The sequence below is a fragment of the Aotus nancymaae genome, unplaced genomic scaffold (genome assembly GCF_030222135.1).
Source record: "Aotus nancymaae isolate 86718 unplaced genomic scaffold, 86718_ANA_hifiasm-v0.15.2.pri h1tg000029l, whole genome shotgun sequence".
Taxonomy (NCBI): Eukaryota; Metazoa; Chordata; class Mammalia; order Primates; family Aotidae; genus Aotus; species Aotus nancymaae.
This window is the reverse complement of record NW_026988442.1, coordinates 68,187,006-68,214,152: the sequence shown is the minus strand read 5'-3', so window position 1 is coordinate 68,214,152 and position 27,147 is coordinate 68,187,006. Positions and strand designations below refer to the sequence as shown.

The window sequence follows — 27,147 nt, the reverse complement described above, 5'->3', positions numbered from 1 at the left end:
GCAGGATGCACAGGAAGCATTGCACAAGCATCGCTTCTGCTGAGGACCTCAGGCTACTTGCACTCATGGTGGAAGGCAAAGGGAGCAGATACCACGTGGCAAGAGAGAGGGGAGGCAGGTGCCAGGCTCTTTTTAACAATCAGTCATCATGGGAACAAATGGAGTAAGAACTCACTCATTACCGTGAGGATGACATTCATATGGGATCCACCCCCATGACCCAGACACCTCCCACTAGGCCCCATCTCCAGCATCTCCCAACACTGGGGATCAAACAATATTTGAAAGGGACAAATAAACCACAGCACCACCCATGGTAGAGTCTCCCTTTCGGTTAGCACTGCTAGTTCGGGCTGCTTGCCTGGTGTGTTGACCCAGGTTCTCATCTCTAGGATCTGTTTCCATGTCCTTCTCAGACCATAGTTACTGTGTTTGCCCTTTTACAGTCACAATGGGCCTGAGAAGCAACATGTTCCCCATTACGTAGCAGCAGCCCTGACTCTAAGTTTATTCTGCTCAATTACACCTGCCAAATAGAGAAGACTGACGTACCTTGGGGCAACTGCTGCTGGCGGGGGCTGCAGTCTCCTCTGCCTGCCATTATGACCTTGTTGCCTGGTATGGTAATTCTGCTTGGCCTCTGGCGCTTAAGTGCTACCACCTGACTTCTGCTCTTCAAGGATCCAATCATCCCCATTGCTAGTAGGGAGCTGAGTTCTCTTACAGAATCTCCTACCATTAGCTCCCACCTATAAAGAACATTCCACCACTGAGCTTGAAAACCCTGGTATCTTTAAAAGCAATGCATCCCTGTTATTTTGACAAGCAATTTAAAAATACAATCAGAATTCTTCTGGCCCTGGAGAAATAAATAGCATTTCTTGCTTCCAACACTTGACTCTAATTTTTTCAGAGGCAGCACAGGACTTGCTCTGAAGGAGGTGTTTCAAAACCAAGGCAGCTCCCGCCTCTTGCAGTCCACCCATCTTCTCATCCTCATGCAGGAAAACTTGCTGAGGTCAGTGCCTTCATCCTTTTGGATGTTTGGTGGTGGCTTGCCTTTTCAAGACTCTTCTATTCCAAGTCTTCTTTTCTGTTCCTCCCTTTCTTTCTTGCACGTCTTTTTCTCTAACCTGCTTCCAATCTGTCCCAGGAATTCCACTTTATTTTTCATCCCAGCTGTACTTGCTTGTCATCTTATTACTACTTTTGGCAGAATACTCCACTACAGTCAAACTGTCATTGGTCTCCACTGCCATAAACATGACTGACTTTAGAAAGCAAGGGTGCTCTGATAGAAAGAAATTAAAATATGGCTCTCCATTGCCACAGTGAAAGATACAATTACAGTGACAGGGACAGTCATATGCTGCCAAAGGCACCAAACTGAGCACCTAACTGGTTCTTGGAGAAATCAATCAATGTGCACATATCACATTTACGCACCCACACACACATGCCATATGACTATACTGTTTGTCTTTTTCCTAGCTGAACAAAGAAAAGGCAACAATACCTTTCAAAGAGTTTGTTCTTTCCGAGTCAAATTTTGTAAGACTGTGATCGAGGAAGGTTGTACATGAGAGACAAAGACAAAAAAAAAAAAAATCACTTGCTCCGGGAATTTGCTAAACGATTTCATATCGCTGAATTTCACCCATTAACACGTGTATTTAGATCCTAACAATGACTGACAGACATTTGGAAGGCAAAAGTAAAAGTTGACCTGCAGACAGTTCAAATTTGCCATATGCTTGCTGTCACTGTTAACAGTTTGTGGACCATCCTAATTTATTCTTCAGCTGACTAAGCCAATGTATTTTAAGGAAAACGAATACCTGTTCCTTTTTCAAAGATGACATTTTATTTTTCCTTATTACTCATAAGTATGGACAGCAAAATAAATGATTAACTGCCAGTTTCAGGTAGTTTTAGAAAGAAAGAATGGGTTTTTCCCCCAGGACCTATCACAAGTGTTTTCCATCTAAATGATTGCCTCACTGAGGAAATTCTCAAACAATATTCATCAGTTACGATTTCAGAAATAAACATTATTCCTTGAACATAACCTGACAGAATTTTTAAAGGGAATTTATTAGTGCTCAGAAATCACCTCAATTTGAAGTGTGTGTGTGTCTGTGTGTGTGTGTACGTGTGTGTAAACATAAGACTAAAATACTTTTTAATCTAATTTTTGCCTTTGAAAAAATTTTATTATTGTCTTTTGTCAAGTGTGTTTAAATAATCACATATCCCATTAACTGGTGGCCCTGTCTTTTTCCTTCTTAAAACTTCATTTCTTAGGCAATATAATGGATGGAAGGAATTTTGACGGAAGGGAAAAGAGGACGAAGTGAGTATTTGTTGTTTTAAATTTTGACATAGTACAAACCTACTCACCCTTTTATCTTTATGTATTTAAGGAAAGGTCTTCAGCTTTTCCAGTTTCAATCAGATACTTCAAATGGTCAAGCTTATTTATAGTAAAAAAAAAAAGTCATTAAAACCTGAGTAAATAAAAAAATTAAGATATTTGCTAATTAACTTTCAAATATTCTAGATTATGAGCAAGGGCTGTGAGTTGTGTTATAAAATGTTTGTCCCTCATGCTTTTAATATAGTGTTTGATTTGGACTGTGGTGGGACTCCATAAATGAATTGGTCAGTTAGTCATTAATAGTTATTTATAAGTTATAATGTGTATTCTGATTTTAAGATTACCATATTTATGTCAAAATGGAAAACAAACCAAACATCTAAGACATTTATAACCATTAATTATTTTATAATAAAATGTTTTATTGCTTCCATTTTAGCAAATTTTACTTTTCTTCAAATATCTCTTCTGAGGACTTTTACGACATGAATCATGATAATCATAAAAAATTTGCAGTAGGTCCTAGAAATTCAACATAAAAATAGAATTAAAATGGTTTCATTGCAGGCATGTGCTCATTTTCATACTAATGGACAAAGCCCTTGGGGAATATTTGAAAGATGATCTACAACTCACCCAACACCATCTCACTGGTTTTTCACAGAAGGTCCTCATTGTCCTTTAAATTCTCAGACAGAGGAGGATGGGACAATGCACAGCTTCAACTGAAGCCCCCACAAGACTCTCCGTTCATCTGCAGAAGCGAAGGCCTGGGCAGCTGGCACCCTTCCACAGGGAGCTACAAACACCACTTCACCACATTGCAAGTTTCCCCAGGCAGCAGATGTCTTCTAGCTGCCGTTCAGGTCTGCAACTCTACCAAGCCACCTGTACAACATATTTAATGTACCAACAATGATTTTGTTGCTACTTAGAAAAGATTTTTTTAATTTAATTTTTCTCTGAACTCCTGTATGGCCAGTGGGATTATTAGATAAAATCAGGCCTCACGTTGCAAAGCTTTGTATTCAAATATAGAGGGAAAAAAATCAAACCCTCCACCTTTTTCCCCTTCCCTCAACTTCCCCCGAATGATTCAGAAAAAATGCATTCACCTTCTATATTGTTATAACTAAATTTTCTTCCTTAAAAAAAACTGATGTTTCCAACAAGCAGTTTTGCCGAAGCACTGTACAGAAAAGTTAAATAACTAATTGTTCACCCTTTGGCATTACTCTGACACACCAAACTTCAACGTGCCTCTACCAAAACTTTAAACTGTGAGTGCAATCCTCTTAGAACATTATAAGGAAAACATTCTGACTTTTTCGGCTGCTAAAGTGATACTTACAGTACCATTGTGTCTGTTTGGTTTAAAAATGAGGTTGATAATGATAATGTTTTTCCATAAGATGATCTTCTACTTTTTAATGATACCCGTAGTTTCCCCTACATAAATGACTAAATCCTTACAGAATCTCTGTCTTGATTAGCACTCCTGCTAGTAAAATTTCACATACTAAATCAGCACCAGCTGTAGCAAGAAAGAAAGAAAAAGGCAAGTGTAAATGTTCCATATGCCCCACCAAATTGGCATCTGTGTCAGTAACCCTTTTTTTCAAAACTATTGTATACATACATTCTCTTAAGTGTTTTGTTCACAGAATACTGCTAACAAAATTCTCTCTGTTGGCATATCAAGGAAAGAGCCTGTCCTTGGTACCATTCAACTGCACAAAATACAATTGCTTCTTCTCCTCTTGTGGTCACAGACATACCTGAGGTTCTATTTATGTAAGTTGCTTCAAATTAGTGAACCTTTATTTTGACATCTGTTCTCTGTAATGTGACACTGCATTGTTCTTACAAAGCTGCTTTACAGTTGGAGTTTAATTGGTAGCAACACCAAACAATGTCAGAGAGACAAGATAAATTATTTCGGTCACCTAGAAGGTATCTCAGAGACCAGGCTCAAAACAAATAACCTGGAATGTGGTGGTGGTGGTGGTAGAAAGTATTTGTGATCACTCTCATCTTGTCACCTGTATTTTCTTCAAATAATGAAGTGCCTCTCTATAGATAAACATTTATAGATACAGATATATCAGAAATAATCCCAAAGATATAAATGCCATGTTATGGTAGTTTAGGTGATTTTCAATAGTTTATCCATTGAGACCTTATGAATTGTTGGAAATCTAGTCAAGACTGTTCTTCAGGAACATACTCAAACTATCACTATGAATCCTAAAATATCCATGGGAAAGCTACAGAGAAGAGCATCCTAATTAAATGATCTACCTATAAGGATCTACATACAAGCTACGTCCCAGAGATACCTGCCTCATAGGTTGAAAACAATTATTTTCTTCTCTCATCAGAACATCATAATCTTGGCCAAGGCTAGTGCACATAGAAAAAGAGAACTGGCCACGCCTTTCTTGGTGGTGTCCTTTGATTTCTGCTCATGCCCTCTCGCAAGTGTTTACAACACTGTGTTGCTCTTATTTGTCTACATTTCTACCATTCTTCATTGGACTATAAGCTCCTTGAGAGTTGGGATAGTAGGCCTGTATCTATTCTAAGACAGATTTCAGTAGATACCCAATAAAATGTTTACCAAGTCAAAATGGTTAAAGATGCCAAAAGTTTGTGTTATAATCTAAATGAACTGGTTAGTGAACAACTCACTAACTGGGATCAAAAGACTGAAATAAATGAGGCAAGGAGAAATGGAAGAAATTTTCCTTTGCTTCCCTGAAATTTTCCTGCTATATAAATACCCTTTCATCAGATGTAATCCTATGGCTATTGAGATTTAGTGAAAGTTACACTTGATAATTCCTACTAACGGATCAAAATCAGAAGACATTTTGGTTATAAGTTAAAAATCTCTTGGATCTGAAGAGGCAGTTTACCTAAATTCATAGTAAATAGTTTAGAGAAGAGCATGTAGGGAAAATCCACAATTATAGAATATCCTGCAAACTGCTTTTTAAAAATGTAAACATTCTATTAAAAACATGTAGCTTCCTTTATGAGGCAATAGCTTCTCTCTCAAGTATTGTGAATAGTCAAATCTGCTAACCTCCTCTCAGAGAAGCTGTGATAGGAATTCCTGCACAGGGAAGTTTGCAGGAGATGATCCGATGGTTATATACATGAAATTCAACTACGCTTACGGACTCCATAGTGATCTTGCAGCTGTTAAAACAATTATAATGGGGGAAGATAAAAAATGTTGGTTAATGGGTACAAATATACAGTTCAATTGAAGAAATAAGCTCTAATGTTGCATATTAGAATGGGGATGATTAACCACAATGTATTGTACATTTCAGAACACCAAGAAGAGAGGCCCTGAAATGTTCCCAAGAAATAGGAATGATGAGTACCTGAGGTGGTGGATATTCTAGATACCCTGCCTTGATCATTACATATTCTGTGCATGTAACAAAATATCACATGTACTCCATAAATGTGTCCAAATATTATGTATCAATAAAAAAAGATTATAACAACTGATTCTTAAAACATTTGGACATATTATAGTTGATGGTAGCAGTGGTAAAATGTGTATTTCTACTCATCTATATGTTCTGTAAGTAAGTGCATTCTTTTGATCTGTATTCCCGAGCATCAGCACAGTGACACAGAGTATATATTTCAAAATGATTACTAAATACATGAAAATTTGTTTTAATAACTGATTCTTTACTTGTTGCCTGCTTTTTTTTTCAGTCCCTACTCCTAGGTCTGTAATTAGCATGCTTATTTTAACACAGTTGTATGGATGATAAATTACACACTGATATGGGTTCTCCCCAAATGACAGACAAGTATAAAAATGAACTTGGGGAATCAATCAATCAAGAAGCCCTTTCCAGGAACACTGTATGTTTACAGTCCTACTATACTTTCTAGTGTAAAGTTATCAACCCAAAGAAAGTGGGGCAATGGCTGGACCAGCCAGGATGGTGTTACAAACCAGCATTCTGGTTGTTCTTGGCCTGTGCCATGCTGGTGATCATGTATTTTTGAACATCAACTTTGATTTCTGTTCTAAGGCAATTTGTGACCCTGATGAGAAGACACCATGTAATTACAATTTTAAAATAATTAGACAATAGACAGTATATGAAAGACAGGACTTATGCAATGGCTACACGGCATTTGTAGAAAATGGTCACATTTAGGAGGCAAAGCTCAGGAAGTGGTGAACCATGGGATTTTAATTTGGAACACAGGCCTTTGTGTTCTGAGGTGATTCCAAGTGTTAGTGGATTAATACAAATCTGTGTATCAGGATGGGTGGCACCAGCCATCATTGCCTTTTCTACTTCCATAGGCTTTGTTCACCCAAAGCCACCTCATTCTCTAGAGATGCACGCCAGGATAGTTTGTGTGTGGTGGTTGCTTCTTAAAAGGCCACAGCCAGGTCACACATTATTTAAAGCGCTACTTTATTTAAGACAACTTTCAAGTGTTTCTTCTCCCTTTGCTATCTATGATTGCCCCATTTCAGTTTGCCATAGAGCAGCTGTTTCGATATCCAGCATTTATCCGTTCTCTACATGCATCCAGCCCAGAGGGATTGTTAAGCAGATCATTGTTTTAATTCTGGCTACATTCCAGGTCCCCATTATTAGTGATCCTGTCTTAACATTTACTGTTCAGTTTGGCTCACAGGTGATGTTGATTAAATTGGATATGCCATCTGGGGTGGGTTTTCGTCTTACAGGCACACTCCAAGCTGAGCACACCTACGGCTTCATTTTGGGCTGACGTTTCATGCCACATTGGATGGCATTCTGGACATGATTTTCCACCACCTGGGCATGACTCTTGGCTAATTCATTTAGTAGTTGTGTTGAAATTAAGCAGTTCACTTCACTATCCAGGGTCTTGGTTTCCCAGTAAATAAACCAGAGAATAATCACTCATTCCTTTACTTAGTTACTTCTTCATTTTTTTTTTTTTTTGGTGATTTTTAGAATTTTTATTTATTGAACAAGTATCTGTTTACATAATGCAAATTTTTTAATTGCATTTTAGGTTTTGGGGCACATGTGAAGAACATGCAAGATTGTTGCATAGGTGCATACGTGGCAGTGTGATTTGCTGCCTTCCTCCCCTTCACGTATATGCCTTGTTCATTTTTTAACCATTTACTGGCCAGCCACTTTGTGCCTGATACTCTATGAGGTGTGCAGAAATCAGAGAAAAAGAGGGAGTCCAAGCAGAGGCGACAGGATACACAAACTGAAAGACAAGAACACCCCATGTACTGTTCACGGAGCAGCTCTCTCTACTAACAGATGGGAGCAAAGAGCTCTGGAGCCTGCAGGACATGATCATTGAACTGGATCTTAAAGATCAAGAGCTCCGAACTCTGCTTTCATGCATCTCATCAATTAAAATATCCACGTGAGGGTAACACACAACAATTTTATTCCTAATTATTTGGGGAAATAATTCAAACATATATGAATTACTTGTTTTCTTATTATTTCATTATTTAAATACACAAAGCAGACTTGAATACATGCACTGCATACCACAGGCGGTTGTTCTGAGAATCAAATGGCATGATGTGTGCACAGATACCTTCTAAAGTGCTGCAGAAGGCTCTTTTGAGCATGTAGGTGATGCTGCCTGCCCTGCCTGTCCCACTAAGCTGTCACAAGGACTGAATTAGAAAAGGAATGTGAAAAAATGTTGGAAATGTAAGGCACTGATAATCATAAGAGCAGTAACAACTCACATTCACTTTACCTAAAAATGCGTCAGACATGGCTCTAAGTGTTTTACTTGTATTAGTTTATTTAATCCTCATAGCAACGAACACAGTATGGCCTAGAGGTGAGCCATATGAAAGTATTAGTATTTGACCATTTCTGACCTACCAAAATGACAATGTCATACGGTTCAATCTGTTACTACTTTCCTATTTTACAGATGAAGAAATGAGATGCAGAGAGGTTAAGCAATTTACCCAAGGTCACAGAGTTAGCGAAAGTGTCTTGTTTTTCCCATTATTTATGGACATCTGAAACTGTTGGATTCTTGGTTTGCAAGAATAAAAATCCAAAATGTCTAGCTTTAAAGAGAAAAACAGAAAGTACATGGAGTTGCTGGTAGAGTCAAAGGAAAGCTGATAAACAGAACATAGCCATCCCTCTGTATACTCAGAAGATTGGTTTTGAGTATGCACCCCTGTGTATACTCAAATCCATGCATACTCAGGTCTGCTGTGGCCCTGTGGAACCACGTATATAAAAAGTCAGCCCTCTGTACAGAAATGTATTTTATTTCTCATCCCTCCATCTGTGTTTGGTTGAAAAAAAATCCGTATATAAGTGGACCCATGCAGTTCAGACCCGTGTTGTGCAAGGGTCAACTGCATTTCCAGAATCCCACTGTTTCTCATCACCTCAAGATCTGCCACTCTGTTCCAAGTCACTGTTATCCCTCACCTGCATGAATGTGGGAGCCTCCTAACTGGTCCTTCCACTTCTGCCCCGGCCCTTCTTCAGGCTATTTTCAACCTAATGAAGATAGATCATGTTTAAACGTTGGTCAAGTAATGTCATGTTTCCACTTAAACCTATCAGTGACTCCCATCTCTTGCAGAGGTAAAGCTCCTATCTCTACTCTGTCCTATGTGGCCCTGTGTGATCTGCCCTCAGCCCTACACCTCTCTGATCTCGCTGTCTGCTACCCTTCCTCCTTTCCTCTGCTCTACTCACACATGCCTGGAGCACCTCAGATCTCTGCACTTCCAGAGCTTTCCCCAGCTCTCCATGTGGCTCACTCCTACACCTCCTTCTCCTAACATATATATATATGTATATATGTTAGGAGAATCTATGCATCTTCTACAGGGTTTTGAATTCTTGCATTAGGATTTTATCTTAGAGAAAATAAAGGAATTGTTAGCTTCTACTGTTTCTTTTATTCTTCACAAAATAAAATAATTATACTGCTTTTGCTGATAAAAAGGTAGTTGAAAAAAATTGAACAATGCAGTATATAATGTACAGCTGCCTCAACCATGCCGCTTTCCTCGCTTCCATCCTACCCTACAGATGGAGTCTTTTTTTTTTTTTTTTTTTTTTTTTTTTTTGTGGAGTTGGGAGACGTTTACTGGGGTGGGGGGAGCTGGGAACATCACTGTCGCTCATACATCTCCCGTACGATCTTCATGCTTTCTGAGTAACGAAGCTGGTTCCGATGAGAGGCCTCCTTCCGCCTCTGGCAGATGTGTTTCCAGCGCTGCATGTTGTGATAGATGAGTGTGGAGGGTGAGGGTGAGGGCTCCGAGGGCTCGTCATCAGGGGTGCCCTGCATCTCAGGCTGCAGCAGAGATGGGATGCGGGATCTGCAGGCATCTCTGGGTGGCCCGGGCGGTGTGGGTGGCGGCAGCTTGTACACATCACGGTTCTTGCTGTTGGTGACCTCTGAACCCTCCTCATCCTCAGGCAGCGAAGGCAGGGGTGAGCTGGGAGAGCATCCACGCTCGCGCACAGAGGGGCTGTTTCACATCCAGGCACGGCAGATCGGTAGAGTGGCGTGTTCTCACTGAACTGGGCCAAGTCCACGCTCCGGTCGAACAGCTTGATCACATATGTGTTGGATCGCTGCGGCCCTCCCTCAGCCAGCCCGTCATCCATTTCCCTCCTCTTCTTCCTCCGCTGGTGGGGGAAGCGGGCAGAAGGCCTTTTGCCAGTGGCTGCAATGGAGCAGTCCTTATTGTGGGTGTCTGAGGGGTTTTCGTAGCTTCCTCATCCAGACGCTCCCTGTCCATGTGACTTCTCCAGCAGACGCTGCAGGACGGCGTCCAGTTGGTTCCGGGTTTTGGCCATCTCCAGCTCTGATTTCTCCACTTTCACCTTCACGGGGAACATGATTTGGGTCCGGGATCTGGCTAGCTGGGTCAGACGAGCCCCAAAGGGCCTAGGGTCACAAATCAAGGCGGGAGGTGGGCGGAGACAGTTCAAAGATTTGCTTCATGGGCCACAGGTCCTTCGCCTTCAGTCATGTACAGCTTGTATCCAGATGGAGTCTCTTTTTAACGTGGAATATGTACTTCCAGCATTTACTATCGATGATATTTTATCATAAAAGGCTTGTATAAATACACTAGATAGAATATGCACTTCTCTATGAGCTGCACACTAGACAAACTAGTACTGTGCAAATTGTTCTACAACCTGCATTCTTTATTTTACATTGTATCAAGAATAGCTTTTCACGCCACATTGGTTGGCCTTATCTAATTAAAAGGCTCCATACGGTTCCATCACATGAATATATTATAACTTATTCTACCAGCCCTTTAATGATGAATATTGATACTAAAAACAAGGCTGTAATTGATATCCTTATATGTAAACATTTACTCCTATTTTTAGGATAAAGTCCGAAAAGCACAGTTACTGAGGCAAAGTGTAGATATATTTTACATTTTGGTGCACATAACTAGATCGTACTACAGAAAATGTATGGCAATGTACACCCCCATCAACAGTCTACGATAATGCTCACTTACTAAAACCTACCATCATCTTTGGCATTCTAATAGAAGGCACAGAATCCGTTAGCATGTTCATGATCCCTAAACTCTATAGAGCAGATATTACACAATGCCATCTTCAATGGTGATTGGAGATGAGTCCAACAAATTAATGTAAGTCTGATCTAAATTAACACAGCTCCAAAAATAGCAACAAACTGCTGCACAATAGAACAGTAGTTATTGGATCAAGGGTATGGCCTTAGATGGGTTTCACCATTTTTAACAGGACTGGTTGCTAACCGAGGTAGACACTGCATTTAATATTCTGAAACACAGGGTTAGCCAGCAATGGCAATGATGTAATACACCAGCCTGTCCCCACTCTCTGGCCTTCGGCAGACAAAGAAAATTCTAATAAACTCAGTCACCACCTCTGAATCCTTCACAACACAGTGCCCTCAGCAGCCACTGCAAACTCATAGGGTAGGTACATCAGGCACAACCTGAGCTACACGGTGTTTTTCACAGACAAATGGAATTCAGAAGATACAGAGTTTTCAGCAGGCTGTATTTTATGGGAAAGGGGAAAATATAGGTAACATCTAATCAGGACCTTTAAATCAATTTTCCCAGCATTTGATAGTATCAAAGATGGAATAGGTTGAAGCCTGAAGCCCTGTTGTGATTTATGGGTGTGCCTAGAGGAAAATATTAACCAATAGTCAATTTAGAAAGATTCTGACCAGAATCTTGCTGAGGGAGATAAAAGTGATCCCATGATAGCAACAACATTCATTTGACTTCTTCAGATGATTAGGCAAAAGGAAATTCTGTATTTTTGAACAGTATTTCTTAAACAGTATGTATCTTTCAATAGATAAAACAGGTTGCTGTCAAAAATTCTTAAAAATTTTTTCTTAGTATTATTTTAATAAAGACAATTAATGTTATCTATTGCACCAAACAACCCCAAAATTTCAGTGGATTCACAATAAAGTTTATTTCTTGCTCCCTCCAAAATCAAAGAGTTTTTCTGAATGCTTCTTTCAGGTGCTAACTATGAAACTCAGGTTCTTCATGTAGAATGATTTCAATACATGGCCTCCATTGTTGCTACTGAAGGAGAAGAAAGATTATGAAAAAAAAATCACAGTTTTTGTATAGCCAGTCCTAGAACTGCTGTACATCATTTCTATCCACTTCCAATTGGCTAGGACTTAGTCATACGGCCCTGCCTAAGAAGCCTGGGAAATGGAGTCTCCTTGGCTGCCCCAGAAGAGGAAATGGGACTGGTGAGCATCCAGACACCCAGTCTACTTCAAATATACAGCCAGGCTTGGGACTTGTATTATTCTTTGTAAATCTGGTAGCAATAAAAATGTGGAGGGAGAACTACTTTGTTATATTTCAATGGGTTCTCTATACCATATAATTCTTCAGATATGATTGTATTATAAGTACAACTCAATTCATAGGTTGTTATTGCAAAACATATATTTTCTTCGACCTCATTTTCTAACATACAACTCCTAAAATCCTTAGAATCTCCAAAGCATGTTACTGAATTCACTGACTGGCTGCCTCTAGGTAGCTTCAGGATAGGGCTGGTCACAGGAAAGACCAAGGCAAGATTAGAGGATTGGAGGTTTCAGCCCCACTCCCCCTAAAACTTTGGGGATAGAAGAGGGCTGAAGGTTAAACTGATCCCCAATGGCCAATGGGCATTTGTTTAATCAATCATGCCTAGGTAATGAAGCCACCATAAAACTCAAAAAACTAAAGAGTTCGGAAAGCTTCCAGATAGCTGAACACATGGAGTTTCCTGGAGGCTGATGGCCTTGGACAGGGCATGGAAGCTGCATACCTGTAACCCCATACCTCACCTTATGCCTGTTTTCATCTGTGTTCTTTGTAATATCCTTTCTAATAAACCAGTAAATGAAAGTAAAGTGTTCCTGAGTCCTGTGAGCTACTCTAGCAAATTAATTGAATCCAAGGAGGGGGTCATAGGAACCCCAATTTATAGCCAGTGCATCTAAAGCACATGCAAAATAACCTGGGGCTTGCAGCTGGCATCAGAAGTGGGAGCAGTCTTGCGGGAGTGCCCTCACCCTGTGGAGTCTGTCGCTATCTCCAGACCAACAGTGCTAAGATTGAATTGAATCAGAGGACACCCAGCTGATGTCCCCTGCAGAACTGATGGCTTGCTTGTGTAGAGGGGTAAGAGGAACCCCACACACATTTGGCCACAGAAGTCATCTGTATTGATTGTTGTGGTATGACAGCAGAGAAGAAACAGTCTGTTTTTTCCCACTCAGACACAGACTCTCAGATCTGAAAGCTGAATGCCATCTCAAGGGACTCCCTGGTTGAATTTACCTCTGCAGGCAGGTAGTAGACTCTCCAGTGACTCTCAACCCCTTTTAACCACCAAGAATTCCCTTAATTATTTTTTCTTCAAAGACCTTATGTTTAGAAATAATTTGTCCTCCTAACCACATTTATAGAGCAACAAGCATTCATTTTTCTCATGTTTAAATATCAATATAAAAAATTCCAGATTAGAACTTCTGATCAGAATGTAGAAATGACTCTTACACTGAGTTGATCTAAAGCTAGCCAGAAGCAAGAGACCCAGAGCTCCAGTGAGCCTGTGGGTTTATGCTAGTGTTATAAACTGGGTTGTACCCTGCAAAACGCGTGTATTGAAGCTCTAACCCCCACTGTTTCTGTATTTGGAGATAGACTCTGCATGGGGGCATTTAAGGTTAAGTGAGGTCATTTGGGTGGGGCCCTAATCCCATGGGACCACTGTCCCTATAAGAAGAGGAAGAGAGACCCCAGAGATATTCCCTCTGCTCACATGAAAGGAGGTCATGTGACAACTCGGCGAGAATGTGCTATCTTCAAACTAGAAGGAGTGCTTAGACCTCAAGCCTCCAGACTGTGAGGAAATAAATTTCTGCTGATTAAGCCATCCAGTCCGTGATATTTTATTATGGCAGCCATAGATAACTAATATCCTCAGTTAGAGGTAAAATTTCTATTGTAGATCTTTAAAATGTGAAAATAGATAAATGTTTACATTGTCATAGTAAATCCTGATTAGGAACAACTATGTTATCATCTTTTTGCAAAAGAACTTCATTTATGATAGGTAATATCATTTGTTTTTTTTGGTTTTTTTGAGACGGGGTCCCACTCTGTCTAGCTGGAGTGCGGTGACTCTATCACAGCTCACTGCAGCCTCAACTACCTGGGCTCAGGTGATCCTCACACCTTAGCTTCCCAAGTAGCTGGGACTACAGTCGTGCACCACCACACCCAGCTAATTTTTGTATTTTTTGTAGAGATGGGGCCTCACCACATTGTCCAGGCTGGTTTCAAACTCCTGGGGTCAAGCAATCCACCTGCTTCAGCCTCCCAAAGTGCTGGGATTTCAGGCGTGAGCCACCATGGGAAATATCAGCTTCATCTCATTTCCAATAGGTGAGGTTCCGTACAGCAAGTGTTATGTATCAAAAAACCCTGACTGAAGGAAGAATTTGCTTCATAAACAAAATTCTGTATGATTCGATGTATTTGTTTTTTACTATAATGTCTCGCCTACTGGAGGTTCAAGTTCTATTGTCAATATTCTTTGAGGCAATCTTGGCATACAGTCGTACATATACAGTAAATGCTGTTGAAACTGTCAACCCGTTATTATTTTTAGATTAGTGCAGAGGATGGGATAAAGGAATCATGACATTAAATAAAACATATTCAGATCCACCACCAACACATCATTTCCCCATCCCTCTTCAAGGCAAGAATCAGAACTTGTAGGTGCAGGAAAAGTTATTGAGGCAAAATGCCAGGGTCATTTTTAAAATGCTCAAAAACTTATTTTGCAAAAAGTCACTGCTCATGGGCGCTTGACATTGTACCTGCTCCCTCACCTCCATGTGTGACTTTCACGCACACACACACACACACACACACACACACACATCATGATTCTGCTTCTCTATGACCAGTGCAGACTTAAAGAATGTGAAGACCGTTCAAAAGCAGGATTTAGCGTCCCCATTTTAATAATAAATACAAACACACACTTACCCAGTACGTTTTACGCCTGCCTGCAACAAAAACAGCTGAACAGATTGTGATGAAATTCAGAGACTGACAGTCTGACAAAAAAATCCCTTTTTGTCTAAAATCTGGCTTCCATAGGTTTGTGCAAATCTAAATATTTGATTTTGCACTGGAAAAGGAGCCAGTCTTATGTACAATTTATAAAATAAATGTGTAGATACATGTTTTAAAATCTCCAAATTTTGTCAACACATACTGTCCAACTTTAAAGACTTTTCTCCCCCATTTTTTTCCTATGACTTGGGTGTATTTTCCCCTGCTTTTTAAGGCTTTAACTATACTTATCTAATAAGAACTCTTTTGCAAACCAGTGTTTCAATAGCGATTTAACAGTAGTTTCAGTGTCAAATTGCCCTTTCCTCAGCAGGGAGGTTTAAGCCTTGCTGTATTATACTTCCAAGACACTCAGGAGCTGGAGTTGGGAGATATAATATTTTCTTTGAAGTTTGCCTTCATAACACACTGGGCTGCAAACAAGCTTCAGTTACTCAGCAGTCAAACAATTCCATCACACAGCGACCAGGGCTACATATTATACCCAATTTTCTAATTATATCTTTATGATATTGACTACATGAGGTTAGGTGAAAACAGACTGGAATCACTATAAAATGCCTTGTCTAAGCAGGACATCTGGACTTTGAAATATTTTGCTTATTGGCTTCAAATCCCCCTTTAGCAAGTCATAATCACAATAAAAATAATTTAATTGATGAAAAACTTTAAGATATTTCTGAAAAATTCTTCATATATATGTTAAAGGTATTTATTGTGCCAGAGATATATATGACCCACTATATATGCATGTGAAGTTCTAGGTTAAAGCAAATACATTTTACTGTTCTACACATTATTATATTGCCTTTATGGCTTATACATCATAGCAATTTAGCTGTCTCAATGCTATTTTTAAGGGATTTTTTAGACGTTTCATAACTGAAAGTGGGACTTTCTCCTTTTGTAAGTTTTCTAAAGTTCATGCATGATGCAATCATTAATTTATAGCAGCATCTAGAGTGATCTATGTATCAGGAAAGAAAATCGAGGGGTTTCAGAAAGTTATCCAGGGTCTCATAGATCACTAGTGCTATTGCGGAGAAGCGGAAGAGAGGGCCTGACTCATTAAAAGTTGTCAGCAGCATCATTACCTTGAGGACAGCCTTAGCTCAAAGCACACCAGACCACCTCTCGGCCTTCAGTGGGCTGATACTTAAAAGCAATACCACATGGGAAACAGGATGAGAAAGAATACACATTAAATATTACCTGGCAATCATCTCAGGGAACTGGGACTCAAGGATTTTTATTCTCTTCTTTCTGCATTTATATTTTTCTAATGTTAAATGACATATGGGGAGACCATTGTTTTGAACGTATCTCCTGCACTAGGCCCCAGCAGACCTGACCAAACTAGAATAGAACCACTCACGCTAGGTGCCACACAATCAAACTGAAACTTTAAGGGAGGCCAGTTAAAATACACACACACACAAATTAAAAACAGCAGATTCACAGGCACCAGTCAGAATGAACCTAATTTACCTGAACATCCCCTCTGTTGCAGCTCTAAGGAAAGTAACTTTGAAATGACCAACCCATTTCTGGTTCTGTGTCTGCTTTCTTCAGCTCTTTTCTGTGTATAAAGCCATCTTACCCTGCTTGGAGCGCCTTTTCTAAATCTTTAGATGGAATGTGGCTGGATTCGTGATTGACTAACAAAAGCCAATTTGATCTCTAAGTTTGTTGTAATTTTGTCTTTTGACACTAGAATTATAAAAACAAGCAAGTATGAATTGTGTCATCCAAAAAGCACAAATAACTAAAAGTCAGGATGAAGAAATGTCACATGCTTTGGGGAAAATCATAAGCACTGTCGTGTCCTTTATCTCTTATATCTAGGAACTTTTGACATAGACCACCTTGTCCTCCTCTGCAATCTTGTACAAAGAAAAAGTCAGCTACGTGTAGTTAAACATCTCCTGAGGACGAAAAAGGTGCATACTCAAAGGAAGTCAACCACACATTAGCGTTTATTCAGAAAAGTTTATAACTATAAAAATAAATATTATTCAAGTCATATTTAGAAGAATTACAAAGATGCACAGAAAACTCCCAGTCTCCATGAAGTTGCACAAATTAAGTCATTGACCCGCACTGAGTTGAACACCAAACAAGGTGCCCCTTCTAAAGTAATGAATATTCCTCAAAAGGCAAGGGAGCACAGGCTGCTGTTTGATGCTGATGACATTGAAAATTTAGGAGAACAGAAATCCCATCATTTTTCATTTGTATGCAAATTTGTCTGTTCCAGAAATTAACCCCTGGACCCCACGTCAGTTTTCATCTCTAGGAATTTTCTTTGCCAGCACCACACGGTGTAGTCTTGTCACTATCCTGAGGTCACAAGGCTTTCCCAGTTTAAAAATAACAACTAGTGCCACCAAAGTCATAATGGTGCTTTGTTTACTCTCATTACTGGAGGCTAAAGAGCACTAGAGGAGAGTCTGTTGTAAAATGCACATCTCCAATGGCTGGCCATGCCAGTGGCATTGAAATGCAAACTACATCCCACTTTGGCCAGGCAGCATTCATTGTCCACTTTTCCTAGTGTTAAGGTAAACCTGGGACAATAGATCAATCCGATTACCCTTCTTTTCAGCCAGGTCTTCAATGGGTAAAAAGTTCCTTTGTTACTTCCCACCTTAGACAAATGTCATCATCTACATGTGAAGGGGAGAGAGGTGATTGAGGTTTTAATTGATGTGGATTTAATTATGCTAATTTAGACAGCTGCAATGCATTTCAGTATAGCTGCATAATAGGGTGAGCAAATACAGGTGCCCTTCTCCGTAGGGGTTTAATTTTTAACCTAGGTAGCTTTAAAAGGAAAAGGGCATTCAAAAGTGTAGACAAGTTAAGATTTGTAAAGGAAGGTTCACTGGCCCTCCGAAATATTTAGCAGGCTTTACATGCACCTAAGACAGAACCGGTTAAAATCTTCAAACTGGTCTCTAATTAGAATAGACCATTTTAAATGGTGGGTTTATCAAGAGTTGATTCGAGATAACACTAAACTAGAATTTTGGAATTAAAAATGACCTTTACTTCCATCTCTGAAAAAAAAAAATCACACAATGGAAATGGTGATTTTTTAAAAAAAAAAAAAGTAGTAAGAATGTTTTAAAATATTTTCTTAAAAAGGAAGGAGATATTGAATTTTGAACTTTAACGACAAGGTGAGTTTCCCTCACCACGTGCGGGACATGACTTTCATCCCGCTCCTTGCACATGGAGACATGACACTCAGTGTCATCAATGAAAAAGACTATTTATTTCATTTTTTAAATTGCTGCCTAACACCAGTTTTTTGGTGAGTATTGCCCACACCCTATTAAGACCAGAACAACAAACAGCTAACCCAAGTTGCAACATTTCCATATTGTTTCTGATGTCTGGGCGTCATACCTAGATCACACTCAGGGCATACAGATGGAAAGAAATCACTTTTATAAATTGACACCTATCACACACTATTTTGAATTCCTTTGAACAAAACAGTGTCACAATTTTAGCTATAGAGTTTTTGAATATTTATTTTTCTTCATTCCTTTATGGTTCCTATTTTATCTACTGCAGTTGTTTGGGTCTTAAACAAGATTTGACACAGAGTCCTATGCACCTCTCGGAGGCTCAAGAAACCCTGGCTGGTTAATATGCTGCTCTCAAAAGAGGCAGGGTCTCACAGGGCAATACCAGACAGGTCAGTACGCAATAGTGTGAATGAAGAGGAAGAAATCTGAAGGGTTTTTATGGCTTCCTTTGTGGCTTGCTAAGGTAGGGAGGTCTGAAAAGGCTGCAGAGCTTCTGTTCCCTTTCGCCTCTGGGTGACGCTTTCTTCAAGGCCCAACTTGTCTCCATAGACACAGATTTTCCTCCTAGGAGGCTTATTGCGTTTCTAGAGGACAAAGAGCTTATAAATGAATCATCTTCCTTTCCCCCAGCCATTCCCTTCTCACCCCTGTCAGGCTTCTCTTCTGTGCATTTTCCTTTGTCCTATACTAATCAGAGAGGTAATTAGCTGGCAAAGAAAAGAAGAAAGAAGTAGGGCATCTGGCCTCCGCTCTAGCGAGGGTGCAGAGTGACCTTTCCAATCCCACCCCAGTTTTTGGTGAAAGCACACAGATTTGGGGTGAATTTTGGCTCTGGTTTTAACTGACTCCTCAGATCTTGGATGAGTTATTTAACTTATCTGACGTAATTGATTTACCAAATGGAATCCGCATTCACAGTCTGTGCATTCGTTGAGGCTACATAGTAAGTAAGTAAGTAAGTAAGGCTGAAAAGTACCTAGAACTACATACATCCAGCACCCAGCAGGTACCAAGGATGCTGTTCTGCTATTTCTTCATCATCCACAATGCGCACCTCCCGCCCCTTTCTCTTTGCATTGACCTGCAGCTTCTTTATTCATGCTCCTTTGGGATACCATTATTGTATTTTCTCTTGTCTTTAATCTTTTAAAATTTCTTTCCTTATGCCAATTTATAACTTTGTTTTCCTGTTGTTTCTCATAGATTCTTTCACTATCTTCCTTTCACCTCTTTCTACTTTTAGGGTTGGAACAGGAGAGGAAAAGAGTAGAAGCAGATAAAATTAAAATAGGAATCATAAAGGAACGAAGAAAAATAAATATTCAAAAACTCCATAGCTAAAATTCTGGCAGAGTTTTACTCAAAGGAATTCAATATATGTGATGGATATCAATTTATAAAAGTGATTTCTTTCCATCTGTATGCCATGAGTGTAATCTAAGTATGAAACCCAGTCATCAAAAACAAAATGGAAATGTTGCAACTTGGGTTAGCTATGGATTTCATCCTAGCAGCCATATGATTCTGTTCTTAAAATCACCTAAAAATGACAAGAACAGTAAGAATGGCAGCAGTCTTTGATAAATAGTGTTTTGGTCAAATTAATACAGAACAATCATAATAAAGAGCTTTTTGTTTCTAGCAACATGGCAAGCCAAACTAACACAAACAACTTTCTCCTCTAACTCATGGAAATGCTGGATGAAATATAACAAAAATGGAATACATCGTTGAGTTTGAAAGACAGAACAAAGTTCCCTGCATCAAAAATAAAGAGAAAGCATGGTTAGAGTAGTGAGCACATGAACTGACACAGTAAATGTGAGAAATAGTAGTTCTAGTGAGCAACAAGGAAATTTGTTTCTGCTTGCTACGAAAGAAGAAAAAAAAATCAGCCAATAATAAAACTCTCACAGATGTGCCTCATGCACATATAGAGTATCCATTCATACTCCTGAGTTTACAATCTCAAATAAAGAATCTAATGTACAAATAAAGGAAATAAACTTGACAAAAGCAAACTCCAAAACCTATATTTAGGGTCACTGACACAACCTGGCATGCTCAAGAATCCTACAGATGAAGAAAAGTTTAAAATACAAAAATGACAAGCCACACAAGCAATTTTTCGTAGGGGAGACTCAGAAGACTCAAGAAACAAGAGAACCAGAACCCTAATTAACGTCATAAAACAGTCTGAGAGACACCATTAAATAAGTATGCTTAGAATGATAAAATAGATAAAAGAATCACCATAAAAATAAAAGAACAGAACATAATGAGAAAAGGAAAGATAATTATGAAAAATAGCCAAATAAAACTTGCAAAAGTGAGAAGCATGTTTATTAAAATGAAAATCCTTAATGGACAGGCTAATCAGTAGCTAAAGAACTAATGTGTGAACTGGCAGATAGATCTAAATAAATTACTCCCAATTAGTACCAAACAAATAAATAAACAAATTAAGTGTGTGTGTGTATATATATATAATATTCATATTTGTACATATAATTTTTTAAATGCTAAAACCTAGGCATATTGGCTCACATCTGTAATCCCAGCCACTTAAGAGGCTGAGGCAGGAGGATCACTTGTGCCCAGGAATTCGAGATCACCTTACGCAACACAGTGAAATACCCACCTCAAATTAAAAAAAAAAAAAAATGCTAACAGACATAAAGATGGTCAAACATACATCCAATAAGAGTTACAGAGACATGAAATAAATGAAAATAAATCCATAGCTAGATACATCATAGTAAACATAAATAATGCTAAAGTTAAAAACACACATATATATTAAAAAACACAGAAAGAAAACTCAGATTACCTGAAGAACAAGTCAGTCTGAAGCAGAGTTTTTGTCAGCAAAAACAGAACCAGCAGGAAACAGAATAATATCCTCAAAGTGCTATGAAAACAAAATCTTAGAATTGTATACCCAACTAAATTAAAGATTAAGCATATGATAAACAGATTTTTGAATAAAGACTGGTAGAGTTCATCAGCTTCAGATTCCTCCATGAAAGAACCACCAACAGTGTACTTTAGTAAGAACACTGAACCAGAAGAAAGAAAAGATACAAATTACAATGATCAAAGAAATTAGAAAACATTCAAGTAAATATTGAAGTAAAATAATAATGGCTTAGTATAGAGGGTAAAAAATGAAAAGTAAAATAGTATATTGGTAGTGGAAGAGTGTAATGATTAGGCATTAAAATGAACAAGTCAAATGTGCTTGTTAAAAACCTTTGAGAAACCACTGAAAAATAGAAACAAAATATATAACTCCCATTTCAAAACAAAGAACATGAAAAATGATTATGCTAAGTAAGAACAGTAGAAAAAACAAAGTAAAACATGGTAAATAGAAATTTCAAACACAATTTAAAATCATAGAATGTCACATTTTCATCAATTACAGCAAAGATATGTAGAATTAGAACTAATATGCATTGCTCTTGCTGCCACTTGTCACTGCTGAAAAAGAGAATGAATACTTATTGAAATCATGTTAGCTTGGATTTATATGTCTGTAACCAGCTGTAAGGAAGGGTTGGAAATAGTAATTTTGGGGATTCCAGTTGGAGAAGCTGGGATTCTGAATATGAGGAACATCTAAAGAGAGGAAATTGAGTGGAGCCACAATTCCAAATCTCCACTCTGGACAAATCATGCAGCAACAAGAGGCCAACAATAAAAAGAGACAGTGTGGTACACAAAACAGGTCCTGGTCTACATCAGGAAATTTGTGCTTTTGTTCTAGATCAGTCATTAACTAATTTTATCATCTTGAGAATGGATTTATGCTCTCTAGTTGTCTAGTTCATCATTAATAAAATGGAGGGTTTATAGTGAGCAACTGCCAAGGTTTCTTCCACCAACAGAAATAAAAAGACTGATTATTTGACATGGTAACAGAGAAGAGAAAGAGACATGCTGGGACCGCCCTTGTCATACCCTCATCTAGCCCCTGCACCTGGACGATGGGACTTCACTAATTAGCATGGATATCAATCAAAACAAAGTTTGTTTTCAAAGGTATCTGGGGAAAGCATCATTCATTAACTCTCCAATATCCTTTTTTTTTTCCTTCTTCCTTCACACAAAAAAATACCTGGTTAGAAGATGGATAAGGTGGCTCACACCTGTAAATCCCAGTACTTTGGGAGTCGGAGGCAGGAGGATTACTAGTGGTTAGGAGTTCAAAACCAGCCTGGCCTACTAAACATACAAAAAATTAACCAGGCTTGGTGGTGCGCGCCTATAATCCTGGCTACTTGGGAGGCTGAGGCATGGGAATCACTTGAATCTGAGAGGTAGAGGTTGCAGTGACCCAAGATGGCACCACTGCACTGCAGCCTGGGTGACAGAGTGAGATTCCGTCTCAAAAAAAAAAAACAAAAAAAAAAAGTAGTGTTTACAACTAATTAATCACAACCAGTTACAGATTTCTTTGTTCCTTCTCTTTTCCTACTGCTTCATTTGACTAATTTTAAATATAATAAATAAATAAACGACACCAATTCTGATGAGAAGATCAATACACTCATCTCAATACTTTCTTGATTCCTTTGATGCTAGGAATGGCCATGTGACACAGTTCTATGCAGGGAGATATAGCAGGAAGGGTGATATGGATTTCTGGGAAAGCTTTTGCCTTCTTGAGTCTAGAGGTATAGCAGCCATCTTGCTGCTGTGAGACAATATGGCCAAGGGCTGAGCCAAGAGAACTGTATTGACAACTGTCCTGACATTGTTAGACTCTTCACCCAAGGACCTATCTACCCTCAGACACTGTGCTAAGGGAAATAAGGAAACTGTTTAATGCTTGTTTTAAGCTTTTCTGTTACTTACAGCCAAGTACATTCCTAACTGATAAAGAATTATCTATTAAGGTTTAATTAGGTATGTACAGAGCACATACTTAGGCTAGACCAATTAAAATATGAATTTAGAAAAAGCAAAGCCGAATTTTGAATCCCATCTAAATTTTGTGCATTGCCAGTTTTGTTTTTTCTATTGCTTTTCTCAAGAGACAGGGTCTTACTACGTCACCCAGGCCGGAGTGTAGGAACGATTCGCAGGCACGATGATCGTACAGTATAGCCTCAAACTCCTGGCTTCACATGATCTTTTAGCCTCAGCCTCCCAAGTAGCTGGGACCAGACATGCATGCCACAACACCTGGTAAGATATTTTAAATGTGTTATTGGAACATTTAAAATATATACTGGGTTACCCAGATACTGAGTGTATAAACTTAAAACTGAACCTTTAATACATGAATACTGTTAAAGGTTACCTGATAAGTTTGAAACAGATGCTACAGTGTGTGAAAAATGTGGTGCTTAAACTTTCCAAGATCTGAAAAACACTTTAGTAAATGGGCAAGGCAAATAAAAAGTACAGGAGATGTGATCTTTGCTTGTATACTTCGACGTTTAGCTTTGTGCTTTCCTCTGGAGAGCCAACATCACCAGCAGAATTAATGTATTAAAAACCCATGTCCAGCCGGGCATGGGGGCTCATGCCTCTAATCCCCTTACTTTGGGAAGTCGAGCTGGGTGGATCACTTGAGGTCAGGAGTTCAAGACCAGCCTAACCAACATGGTGAACCCCGTCTCTACTAAAAATACAAAAACCAGCTGGGCGTGGTGGCACACACCTTTAATTACAGCTCCTTGGGAGGCTGAGGCAGGAGAATTACTTGCACCTGGGAAGCAGAGTTTGCAGTGAGCCAAGATCATGACACTGCACTCCAGCCTGGCAACAAGAGTGAAACTCCATCTCAAAAAAAAAAGAGTCGCTGAGATTCAATCTGATGTTGAATGTACGAATATTTTATTTCCTATAAGATATATTTATATGACATTTACAATCAATAAACATAGATTACTGGAATTTTGATATATTTGGTTCAAATGCCTTAAATATACAGGCTCAACTAGTGTTCTCACTCAGGCTCATTAAGGACATTTCCATATATCTGCATGTGTCTAACTCTTCTTGAACTAATCACTCTTTATTCAAAGATGTATCTGAGGTACCTGTTTTAATCGTTGTTTTAAAGCTGTTACCCTAGATCAAGAAAAATTACCGCCACATATTTTGTATATATGGTTTAAAACCTGGTTTGCTGGTGTAAAACAGAAGTAGAGAAAAGCCAGATCACATCCTAAGGTTTTGTGCCTGAGAAAATAAATTCCACTGATAGTAAAATAACATTGAGGTACTCTTTAAAGAAGGGGGGCTTCTTTTTAGTGTTTGAATTGGGATAGAACCTAGAATAAAAGGTCAAGTACTTTCTTATTTCTTTAAAAAAAAAAAAGTCAGAAATCTTTAAGTGTTTAGTTGAAAGAATCAAAAAGCAATATGATTCAATGGAAAACAGCGTGAGTTTTGGCCTCAGACACACTTGATTTCAAATTCATTTAAATTAATTTATTCAACATATATGTATTGAGTCACTACCATGTTCACTAAGCCCCGGAGATAAAATGATGAACAAAATAGATGCAGTTCCTGTTTTCATGCAACTTACAGTCTAGTATAGAGATTTAATTTAAAAACTAATCACCCACAAACACATAATGACATGTGCTATGAAGAAGAAAAAATGCTGGGGGCTTGGAGAGTGAAAATAAGGGGTCCTGACTCACCCTGGGTGAGAGCAGAAAATGAGTTATTAAAGAGAATGTTCAGGCTCGTATTTAAAAGATGAGGAAACACGAACTAGGGGCACACCAAGGGCATAACATGCGCAGAAGTCCAGTGGCAAGGGCCAGTTCAGTCCGTTCAAACAAGCAAAGAGCAACTTTGAGGTATCCATAGTGAAGAAGAAAGTCCATCACTTACTTCCTAAGGAAATCAGTTGACAGTTACTTGATCCCCTTAAATTTTAGGCTCTGACAAGGCAAGATATTATAATAATTAAATGAGTGCAGGTGCATTAAAGGGCCTGACATCTAGTAGATGCTGAATAAAACTAAGTTCCCATCCCTGTCACTAGCTGAATTTCTACTAAGCCAGCCTACTTGTTTTTCTGTCACTGGAAGCACTAGCTTTAGATATAATGGAACTTTTCTTATGATTGACTGTCTGATACTCCATGTGCCAACTCAAAGCAATCTCATGTTTATTTATTTAAGGTATTCTTAGTCTTGTCACTCATTTCTCAGATCAACTAGTTAGTTTTCATTCTTATCGCCTCTCATTATATTGAACACATGCCTTTTCTTATCAAAGGTCACTGTCTTCATAAACCTACTACCCTGGTCTGTTAGTCAGGGGTCTCCAGAGAAACAGAACCAACAGGATATATGAGTGTATATATGTGTGTGTATGTATGTGTGTTTGTGGGTGTGGGTCTGTGTGTGGAGAAAGAGAGAGGGGGGAGAGAGACAGAGACAGATTTAAGGAATTGGCTCATGCAATTGTGGGGGCTAGCAAGTCTGAAATCTTCAGGGCAAGCCAAAGGCTGGAGACCCAAGAAAGAGTTGGTATTATATCTTGAGTCTGAAGACAGTCTGGAGGCTGAATTCCCTCCTTCCCAGGAGACCTCAGTGTTTTCTCTTAAGGCCTTCGACTGATTGGAGGAGAACTCTATACTCCCATTACGGAGGGTAATCAGCTTTACTCAAAGTCTACTGACTTAAATGTTAATCACGTTTACAAAACACCCTCTTAGAAACATCTAGACTGATGTTTAACCAAAAACCAGCTATTATGGCCTAACCAACTTGACATATAAAGTTAATCATCACACCTGGCCATGCCAATTTTGTATGACCTCAGCTTTACTCAAAGACTGATGCCTCCTGAGAGGGCCTGGGTCTCTGATGTGGCCTGGAGACAGAGCCACTTCCCATAAGCAGAGTGGCCATGATCCCCAAACCTGTTTCTAGGGCATGTGAATGCGAGACATCAGGGAAGGCCATGGGAAGGAGCAGTGTTCCTACACCAGAGAAGAAGGCAGTGAGCAGAAACCATGTTGCAAAGGAAGCCCTGACCAGTCAGAGGGCAAGCATGAGAAAGGAGGCGAAGGAGAGAGCGTGCAAGTGAGAGGCAGCAGGAGGAGCACCAGCAGGGATGGAGAACATCACGAGGATAGAGACAGTCAAGAAAGGACAGCTACAGACCCTGGCTGTGACACCAGGCGGAGAAAAGGGATGATCCCTTTCCTCACTCCCTAAGGGTCATGGCCAACACTCCTATGACAAAGGTTCACAAGAGAAGAGCACAGCAAATTCATTTTATCAAAGTTTTGCATGACTCGGGAGCCTTCAGAATGAAGAACCAAGACCCAGGGAAAAGTGTCCATTTTTCATCTTAGATTCCATGAAGAGTGGACAGCCATTTCGAAGTGCCATTGGACTAAAAAGAAATAATCTAACGGTAACAGACTGAGGGGGAACCCAGCAAGGCCTGTCTGTTCAGCTTCTTCCTGGTCCCTTTGTGTAGCGTTCTTTCCTCCTGGGTATCAGGCAGGAGCCCTCTGGAATGAGGTCTTATGACTATCGGACATATCAGGTCAGAGAATCTCTTCTGACCAGATCCTAGACAGAAAGGTGGGGAAGATTAAAGTAATATTTCTACATCTTGTGCTTCGCTTTGAGGGAAAGAGCTTCTCCTTTCTATGACCCACCTTAAGGATGAAGGAATTCTAGTTTTTGTGACTCATTTTAGAGGAGAAAGAGGAGCAGGAGACAGAAGTCAAGAGAAAGTCAGAGAGAGACTTT

The 27,147-nt window shown here is 39.2% G+C and overlaps 1 long non-coding RNA gene and 1 pseudogene across 2 annotated transcripts in view; both read right to left on the bottom strand.

Moving 5' to 3' along the window:
• The window catches only part of LOC105731609 (uncharacterized), a 253,122-nt gene that overhangs the window by 194,349 nt on the left and 31,626 nt on the right, over positions 1-27,147 (bottom strand). The gene's annotated exons all lie outside the window — the stretch shown is intronic.
• On the bottom strand, positions 9,545-10,420 carry LOC105731605 (protein lin-37 homolog; annotated as a pseudogene).